Below are 10,986 nucleotides of genomic sequence, written 5' to 3'. Positions count from 1 at the left end.
TTCAAGGTCATCAACTGAGCATGACACAAGAAGAGAAGAAGCCAGGATTCTTGTCCCAAGTTGATAATTAATTCATCCAGTACAGAAACATTTATGGAGAGTTTACCTCATGTTAAATTAATTTATGGAGTCCAAAAATATTTATAAAGTGATTACCTAATGTTATGCCTAAAAATTGCAATCCATATTGTTGTATAATCATGGGAAAGTTATTCATTAAGCAAATATTTATTACATGCCTTATAAATACTTAAATTCAGTATTAAGCGAAATGATTATAAAATTGAGCAAAACCTGGTATTTTTCCATTCCTCTGCAGAGCTTTCTCTTTCTGATTTACCTTTCCTAAGACCATTTTTGGAAATTTTATCATAGAATAATTTGTTTATTTGGGACACATTTTGCAACAGAAGTTGTTATTGTTACTGTAATAATTGATGCATTATCCCCACACCATAAATTTCTTACTGCAACCCTGCTTTTTTATATATCTAAGCACCAAAGTGACAGGAAAAAGGTCATTCTTCTAAAACATGTTCTAAATTGAGGAATAAGAACCACATCGGTGGAAGGGGATAAGAAGGCTGAAAATAAGCTAAATATGAACAATCCAGCATGTGCATAATGAAAAAGTCAACATTTTAAAATATCAATCTCATTTTGCATGCCTTCCTCCCTACAAATGTTAAAAGAAACTAATGGGGGAGGGGACATCACATTATTAAAGAAAACAACAGTATTAAAGATGGATGATATTACATACCAAGCAACAGACATAAGACGACAATAAAATGAGATATGTAAAATACTGAAGGAAAAAAAAGTAACTGCCCATATAAAATGCTATACATGTAAAAATATCCCTCAATGGAGAAAAAATGAAAATAAATAAAGCTCATTTGTCACCAGCAAATTCACATTACAAGAAATACTGATTAAAAATAAAAAAAATAATACCAGATAAAAACAAAAATAATACCAACTCGCAAGAAGAAACCAAAATGTATGTGAAACATGGTATGTCTATCTATTCCCATCACTTCTTTTTTACCTTCTATTGGTTATTCACTTAATCCAGTGAAATAAGTCCAGAAAAGTATTATGATGCATCAAGACTGAAAACAATCAATCTTTTTTGCTCTCAGGGGATACACTAATGCACACAGAAAATCTAGGAGACTAAACCAACCAGAAATGAAATGTAAATTTAGCAACATTGCTGAATAAAATATAGATATTTCAAACCCACTATCTGTTCACATGCTAGTAACAAATAAAGAATAGAAGTTTTAAAGGCAAACATCGAGAAATCTATTAGTTTCCGGACAAAATAGAGTAATGGAGCAGATCTACCTTTCCTAACATCTATGGACAGAAAAACAAACCGCAAAGAATAATTGAAAATATATGAAGCAATAGTTTTTAAGACAGTGAACATCAGGACAGAGTGTAATTCCTGAAAGGTTTGGAATAAGCAAAGTGAGTCCACTTATTGCCCTAGCTTATTGCCTTGGGAGAGTTTCCTGTGGCATAGAGAAGGGAAACCAGAAGCCTGGTGATCCCCTAAGATGAAGAAACAGACCAAGGCGTCCTTAGACAGCACAGTGGCTGTAGTTCACAGGACAGAAAACCATAGCAGAGAGCTGCACACAAAAAGAATTCCTGAGATCTGCAGCAGGGCATCCGTAAGTACTGATTGGCACATGCATAAGGAAAGAATATCTAGGGCAAAGGTACTTGAAACAATGAGTGTTAACAGTGATTAGTACTCACAAAGGGCCAGGAATCAAGTCTGTTCTAAGAGTCATATTGGAAAATCTAAACATTCATGGAGCACATTCATGGGTCAACCACACAGAAGGGTCTTACCTCAGGAGTGGGGAATCATCAGCCCCACACTGAACACTGCTCTGGTTCTGACCAACCAATCTTAAAAGTGAGAAGTGAAAGAGTCAAACTATTAAAAGAACAATCTGCAGCACACAGAAAGGTAAAATTTATAATTTCTGACACCAATAAAAAATAACCTAGCATGAAAATATGCTGAGGAAAGAAATCCATAATGAATAAACAAATCAATGAATTAAAACTGAAAAGACTGGCACAAATGTCAGAATTAGCAGCCAAAGAAAGTATTCATAATGGTAAACCAGAATGTTCTATAGGCTATATAGAAACATGGAAGGTATAAAAATGAGCCAAACTGACCTTCCAGTCTACACAAAATGACACAGACTCATTTATTCCTTGCTTCTTCTAAGTACAACTATGAACTCTGGAAAAAATGTAAGAGGTAAACATAGAAAAGCTCTAAAAGTTGGAAAGAAGAGGGTGGACAGATTAGGGGACCCAAGACTAGAGAAAAAACATAGCAGCACAGCAACAGAAGGTGATTCAGGTAGGTTCATTCCAGCCCCAGCTCAAACAATACACCCTATAAACACTCTGTCACCTCCCTTCCCCCTTTCACTTTCCTTCCCCTCCTCCTTTCCTCCCTTCCCTTCCTTTCTCTTTTCTGTAAGGAATACTTCTGTGACTTGGAAAAACATCTGAAAATGCATTTTTATAAATGTAGAAGAAACTGAATTTCCTGGGATGGAGCCTCAGTCTTCCCAGCTGTGCTCTGGGAGTTGGTTGGATTTCCCTGTGTATAAAGTAGATCCTCCAACCAGTTTCCTGGGATGGAAGGTCCCAGTTCACCCAGAAAGGAGAGGGTACAGGTTGGTCTGTGTCTCTGCAGGTTCCATTCAATTCATGGCCCACCTTTTCCCTGTCCTGTTTCCAGTGGAACAGGTGATCAAAACCCACATTCTCAAACTCTTACAGAACCTGGAAAATACACTCAAAAATTTTACCAATTTATCAAGATGGAATCTTAAAAAATTTTTTTAAACTCCAACATGTATAGGGCTTGTAAGTCATCAATCTTCACACACACAAAAAAAAGACAAAATCTGAACAATCATAAAGCAAAACGTTTTTCCTAGATTCATCAGAGAATTGAGGTCAGAGGACAAAGAACTCTCCAAATCTGGACAGATACGCAAGTACAAAGAATCACAGCCAAGATCAGATTATCTGAAGCAGAAACCACTGAAGCCAGGAACTGGTAGAAAGACTTAAATGATAATTTTGACAAACAGTTTGATGCTGAGTGCAGACAAGCTGGGGAGTTAAAAACTACTGGAGGCCCAGACAAAAGAGGTTCACCACCTTTCCTGGGTGTTACATCCAGGACATCCACTCAGTAGGTTGTCATGGTAAACAATGGAGAAAAATCCTTCCTATGTTGAGTAGGGGGAGAGAAAAAGAAAATATTGCAATTGTCTCAGATTATTCTAAGAAAGGCCTAATATCCACTGTAGAAGACTTATCTCACTTGGCAAAAAATAATTAGCCAACTCTATTCCTCTTTGATTTTCCTGCCTCATTTAAAGTATAAAGGGATGGGGCCGCCTGTGTGGCTCAGTCAGTTAAGCGTCAGACTTTAGCTCAGGTCATGATCTCGCACTTTGTGGGTTCGAGACCCGTGTCACGCTTTGTGCTGACAGCTGCTTTGGATTCTGTGTGTCCCTCTCTCTCTGCCCCTTCCCTGCTGGCACTCTGTCTCTCTCTCAAAAATAAATAAATAAATAAATAAATAAATAAATAAATAAATAAATAAATAAATAAAATAAGGATGAATCACTGGGTTCTACTCCTACTCTACATACTCTACTACACAGTGTGTGAACTAACTTGCATTTAAATAAATAAATTTATTATTAACTAAATAAATAAAGTATAAAGGGAGAAAAAAGAAAAGGTCAAGAAGTATTTTAAAAGATCACAGCTCAAAGACTCAGAGCCACAGAAACAAAAACAAAAACAAAGCCCAACACCACAGTCTAAAGAGACAAAGCAAGCATCAGAACCTGATTCAGATACAACATTGATTTTGGAATTATCAGGGAATAACTGATAAATATATTTAAGGATAAATATATTGATCATTTATTTAGGACCAATATATTTAGGAATCTAAAGGAAAAGTAGGCAATATGCAAAAACAGATGATTAATATAACCAGAGAAATGGAAGCACTAAGAGAAACTTAAAAGGAAATTCAAGAAATAAAAAACAATGTAAAAGAAATGAATAATGCATTAAAGGCTCACTGGTAGACTATACAAGTTCAAAGAAAGAATCAGTAAGGTTGAAGATATGGTGATAGAGAGTTCCTAAACTAAAATGTAAAGATAAACAAGGAATTTAAAAAATGAAAGAGAATATCTAAGCCCTGTGGGACAATTATAAAATGTAGAATATATACCTAATGAGAATACAAAGAAAAGAAAAGAAAAAAGAGGAGTAAAAAAAGAAAAGTTCAAGTAATAATGGCTGAGAATTTTCAAAAATTTACACCAGACACAAAACCACATATCCAGAAGGTTTAGCAAACACCAAGCAGGAAAAGTATTTTTAAAAATTTATTTAAAGAATAAATTTTGAAAGAAGCCAGAGGAAAAAGCACCTTACAAAGAGGAACAAGGGTAAGAATTCCATGAGACTTCTCTTCACAAACGATGCAAGCAAGAAGAAAGTTGTGTGAAATATTTAAAGTGTTGAAGGAAAAAAACCCCAACAAACTAGAATACTGTATGTAGCAAAATTATCCTTCCAAAGTAAAGAAGAATTTGGACTTTATCAGACAAACAAAACTGAGGGAATTTATCATCTATAGACCTTCCTTGAAAGAAATATTCGATGTTCTCCAAAAATAAGGAAATTTATATAGGTAAGGAATTCAGGTTTACATAAAGAAAGGAAGAACATCAGAGAAAGAATAAACTAAGTTAAAACCAAACTTTTTTCTTCTTATTCTTAATTGATTAACAGATACCTGCTCAAATTCATTAAGAGCAACAATGCATTGTGTCATTATCACATCTGAATAAGCGAAATGAATGACATTACTGTTAGGAGGGAAACATTGAGAACGCTGTGTTATATAGTACCTATACTAACAGTGAAATGCTACAGTATTATCCAAAAACAGATATAAATGGTTGTGTATATTTCAAGTAACCACTAAAAAATTTTATAAAATAAGTATGATTGATATGCTGAGAGAAAAAAGAATAATATAAAATGTTTGATTAAACCTGAGAAGGGAGAAGAGAGGGAAACATGAAGAAACAAAGTGATTTGTTCATTCAAATGAACAAATCAGGAGACTATAGATGCTGGAGAGGATGTGGAGAAACGGGAACCCTCTTGCACTGTTGGTGGGAATGCAAATTGGTGCAGCCACTCTGGAAAGCAGTGTGGAGGTTCCTCAGAAAATTAGAAATAGACCTACCCTATGACCCAGCAATAGCACTGCTAGGAATTTATCCAAGGGATACAGGAGTACTGATGCATAGGGGCACTTGTACCCCAATGTTTATAGCAGCACTCTCAACAATAGCCAAATTATGGAAAGAGCCTAAATGTCCATCAACTGATGAATGGATAAAGAAATTGTGGTTTATATACACAATGGAGTACTACGTGGCAATGAGAAAGAATGAAATATGGCCCTTTGTAGCAACGTGGATGGAACTGGAGAGTGTGATGCTAAGTGAAATAAGCCATACAGAGAAAGACAGATACCATATGGTTTCACTCTTATGTGGATCCTGAGAAACTTAACAGAAACCCATGGGGGAGGGGAAGGAAAAAAAAAAAAAAAGAAAAAGAAAAAAAGAGGTTAGAGTGGGAGAGAGCCAAAGCATAAGAGACTGTTAAAAACTGAGAACAAACTGAGGGTTGATGAGGGGTGGGAGGGAGGAGAGGGTGGGTGATGGGTGTTGAGGAGGGCACCTTTTGGGATGAGCACTGGGTGTTGTGAAACCAATTTGACAATAAATTTCATATATTAAAAAAATATATTAAAGGCTGAATTAAAAAAAAAGAAACAAAGTGTAATGAACAGCAAATAATTACAAATGTGGTAGATACTAATACAACTTTACCAATAGTCACTTTAAATATCAATAGTCTAAATAATGTAAGAGCTGGCAGAGTGGATAACTAAACAAGACTCATTTTTTATTGTCTACAATTAATACATAGACACATAGAAATATTGTCTACAATTAATCGACATATTGTCTACAATTATATAGACACATAGATTCAAAGTAAAGAGACAGAGATACAACATGCTAACACTGATCAAAAGAAACATGGATTTATTACATTAATTTTAGACAAAGCAGACTTCAGAACAAGGAAACTTATCAGGGATAAGAAACATTATATAATAATAAAGGGATCAGTTTCCAAAAAGACATCAGAATCCTGAGCACGTATGGACCAAACAACAGAGAATCAAACTATGTGATGCAAAAAATGGTAGAAATGTAAGGTGAAATAGACAAAACAATGGTTATAACTAAAGCCTTTAATATCTCTCTGTTAGTCACTTACAGATCTAGCACGCAGAAAATCAGTAAAGATATGGTTGAACTGAATGAACAGTATCATCCAACTGAACAGTATCATTCCAATATCGAATCTCATCGATATTTATAGAATACTTCATTCAATAGCAGCAAAATACACATTCTTCACAAGCTCACAAGGAATGAGACAGACCTCAATGTGGGCCATAAAACAGCTTAACAAACTTAAAATAGAAATCATACAAAACATGCTATCTTGAATAATCCATAACTGAAGAGAATAATTTTAATGAGATTCAAGTGATCTATGCAGTGCAATGTGTGGAGAGTAATGGATCATGTAGGTGAGCTACTCAGATCTTAGATACTTTTTAAACTATTTTTGTGTATCCTGGGCTGAGTATGCTCTGTTTCAGATATCCTCCTGTGACTCATTTTGAAGAACTTCCCCAAGATGCTAAACCAGTACACTTTGTCACACATCAAATCTAAACAATCAGAGTGCCTCAAATTTCATACCACAACAACCACCACTCATGCCTTAAATGTATTTTATTAAATAAGGTAATATCGAAGCCCAGCTCTACTTCCTGGGGTCCAGACAGGAAGGCTGTGGTGCAGCCTACACTTCAGAAGTTTTGTGTGGAATCAGGCTACATTCTGAGGGTGCTATATTGAAACCACATACTTACATGGCTTCATCACCTTCCTTTTCCCTACTTCCTATGTTATCTCACAGATTTCTCTGAGAGCACTTCCTTAAGAAATTATTGGTACACGTCTCTGTCTAGGGATCTGCTTCTGGACAACACTACCTAGGACACATGGGATGACAACCAACATTTAAGCAAGAAAGAACAACAATCTTAATAACTACTCCTCCACATGATATAATGAGAATACTTCCCAATTCATTTTATGAGTTCAGTATAATCTTAATATCAAGCCTAACAGGCATTACAATGAATATTATAACTCATGAACATAGATGCAAAAATGTTAAATAACTTGTTGGCAATTCAAACCAAGATGTATACACACAACTAATTACATCTTGGTCATGGTGTTTTACTAGTTTGTTAAACCTATGAAAATTTTAAACACCCCTGGAAATATCTTGAGCATTACTAAAATGTTTTTAAAATCTCATTTGCATAAGGTGTTAATTCACATGCACATGCACATTGCATAAGGTGTTAATCCAACATGGCAGAGTAGAAGGGGGACACCAAGTTCCCCCATCTCTCAAACACAGCAGTGTTGAGGCCAAAGGACTTTGAATTCTAAGAGTCCAGGCTGCAGGGTGACAGAGACGTCTCCAGAGATCCACAGGGACAACCTGGCAGGCCATAGGTACATGACTGCGAACTGGGAGAGACATAACGGGCTGCATAGGCAGGATGGGGAGGGATTCCCCTACTGTGAAGAAACAAAGGGAAGAGAGAGGCTGGGGAAGTGTAGGACTCTATCTGGACAATAGAAAAAACACAGACAGGGTTGGAGAAAGATCCAAACTCTAACTGTGGGGCTTCCACCAGAATGGGGGCAGCTGCCCTGTTCACACACCTGGGGAGTCGGGGAGCCAGCCCTGGGTGTGGTGGCTAGGTCAGGGGCGCAGTCCACAGAAGAAAACAATCCCATCCCCAAAGTGCTATGGGAAGAAGGTATATATCCCTTCAAAGGACAAAGACTGCCTGTGTCCACCAACCAGAGGCCATATATCCATGGCATGGAGTGCAATTCCCTGGAACTGGGGCACAAGGAGCAGGACTCTTTAACATCAGGGTTAAAATCCCAGCAGAAGGCAAGAGAGGTACGGGAGTCAGCAGAGCAGCACAACCACTTCATTCATGCCCACGGCACGGTGAGGTTGGTCTGACAGAGTGGTTTGGGACACCTGGTCCATGGAGTAGAGACTGGGGGAGTCACCATTTTTTTCCCCATCACCACCAAGGTGGGGCTTCAGGGAACTGACAAGGGCCCACAGTAGAGGCAGGAGCCGCCTACACCAAATCACACCCCTCCACGCCTGGTAACTGCTTATCTACAAGATAGGATTGACACAGAGGAATAAGATAGACCCCTCCTCCCGACCAGTACTGCCACCAGTTTCAAGGCAACCAGCTGTTTGGCATTTCCTGATTTAATTCTTGGACAATTCTTAGTGTGTGTGTGTGTATTTTTCCCCTCTGTCCTATTTCTTCCCTCCTCTAATTTGGTTATTCTGGTTGTTGGCTTGTTTAAGCAGACATATTTAATCTATTCTCTTTATACCAGTTATGTATCTCCTTTATTTTCCTCTCTCTCTCTCTGGATTAAGCCATAGAGTTTCTCTGCCTGCTCATTTTTCTTTTTTCTTTTTCTCCGCCCTTGTCTTTTCTCACTTTGTATGGGAAAGGCCTCTTCCAACAACAACACCCCCACCCTGTTGTTTTGCTGTAGCTGGTGTTTTTGTTTTTTCTTGTTTATTTTTCTTTTCCAGGGATACTTCAACAAACAAATCAAAGCACACGTGGTGGCGGGTCGAAAACATCACTAGGAGTAAGGAGATAAAGCAACCAGAGTAACAACAAGAAAGAGCAAGTAACAGACTCCAAAACACCTCCTGAGGGTCAGGCCCTGGACAATGTATGACCCCACTTTATTATAGTAGTGCTCGCAGGTGGAGGACACATAACAAGCTTTTAAAACACATAACGGACAGAAAACTAGCCAAAATGATGAAACGGGAGAATTCTCATTTCAAAAGAAATTCCAGGAAGAAATAACAGCTAAAGAATTTATCAAAACAAATGCAAACAATTTAACTGAACAAGAATTTATAATAATAGTCATAAGATTCACTTCTGGGCATGAAAAAAGCATAGAAGAGAGCAGAGAATCTATTCCTGTAGAGATCAAGGAACTAAAAAATAGTCCTGATGAATTAAAAAGTGCTGTAAATGAGGTGCAAAATAAACTACAGGAGGTGACAGTGAGGATTGAAGAGGCAGAGGGGAGAATAAGTGAAAAACAGAAGATAAAACTATGGGAAAAAAAGAAGCTGAGAAAAAGATTAAAAAATTCTGGATAATGAGGAGAGAATTAGAGAACTGAGTGATTCAATGAAATGGAACAATATCCGTATCATAGGAGTTCCAGAAAGGAAGAGAGAGAGAAAGGGGTTGAAGGTGCACTTGAATAAATCATATCTGAGAACTTCCCCAATCTGGGGAAGGAAACGGACATTGAAATCCAGGAGGCACAGAGAACGCCCTTCAGATGTAACTTGAATTGATCTCCTGCACGACATATCATAGTGAAACTGGCAAAATACAAAGATAAAGAGAGAATTCTGAAAGCAGCTAGGGACAAAGGGCCTTAACCTACAAGGGTAGACACTTAAGGGTAGTAGCAAACCTATCTACTGAGACTTGGCAGGCCAGAAAGGAGTGGCAGGAAATTTTCAATGTGCTGAATTGGGAAAATATGCAACCAAGAATCCTTTATCCAGCAAGTCTGTCATTCAGAATAGAAGAAGAGAGAAAGGTTTTTCCAGGCAAACAAAAACTGAAGGAGTTCATCACCACTAAACCAGTCCTACAAGAGTCATGAGGCAGACTGTGTGTGTGGAATGCTGCAAAGACCACAAAGGACTAGAGATATCACTACAAGCATGAAACCTACAGATAACATGACACTAAGTCCATATCTTTCTTTTTTTTTTTTTTGTGCAGAAGCAGAGATGAGACTCCAGCTGTATTTAATTAAAGCAGATATTAAAGAGATTTGCAAAAGTGTAAAGTGATGCTACTTTTCTTAGCTATTTCTATAAAATATGTTTTTACATTAACATATGACTTTATTATTGCTATTTTAAAACCATTTTTTTAATATTAAATTTATTGTCAAATTGGTTTCCATTCAACACCCAGTGCTCATCCCAACAGGTACCTTCCTCAATGCCCATCACCCACTTTCCCTTCCCTTCCACCCCCCATCAACCCTCAGTTTGTTCTCAGTTTTTAAGAGTCTCTTATGGTTTGCCTCCCTCCCTCTAACTTTTTTTTCCCTTCCCCTCCCTGGTCTTCTGCTAGGTTTCTCAGGATCCACATAAGAGTGAAAACATATGGTATCTGTCTTTCTCTGTATGACTTATTCCACTTAGCATAACATTCTCCAGTTCCATCCACATTGCTACAAAAGGCCTTATTTCATTCTTTCTCATTGCCAAGTAGTATTCCATTGTGTATATAAACCACAATTTCTTTATCCTTTCATCAGTTGTTGGACATTTAGGCTCTTTCCATAATCTGGCTACTGTTGAACGTGCTGCTATAAACACTGGGGTACAAGTGCCCGTATACATCAGCACTCCTGCATCCCTTGGGTAAAGTCCTAGCAGTGCTATTGCTGGGTCATAGGATAGATCTATTTTTGAATTTTTTAAGGAACCTCCACACTGTTTTCCAGACTGCTTGCACCAGTTTGCATTCCCACCAACAGTGCAAGAGGGTTCCCGTTACTCCACATCCTCTCCAGCATCTATAGTCTCCTGATTTGCTCATTGTAGCCACTC

The sequence above is a fragment of the Puma concolor genome, chromosome C2 (genome assembly GCF_028749965.1).
Source record: "Puma concolor isolate L17-30 chromosome C2, mPumCon1.1.hap2, whole genome shotgun sequence".
NCBI classification, from domain to species: domain Eukaryota; kingdom Metazoa; phylum Chordata; class Mammalia; order Carnivora; family Felidae; genus Puma; species Puma concolor.
Note: the sequence above shows the minus strand (reverse complement) of the source record.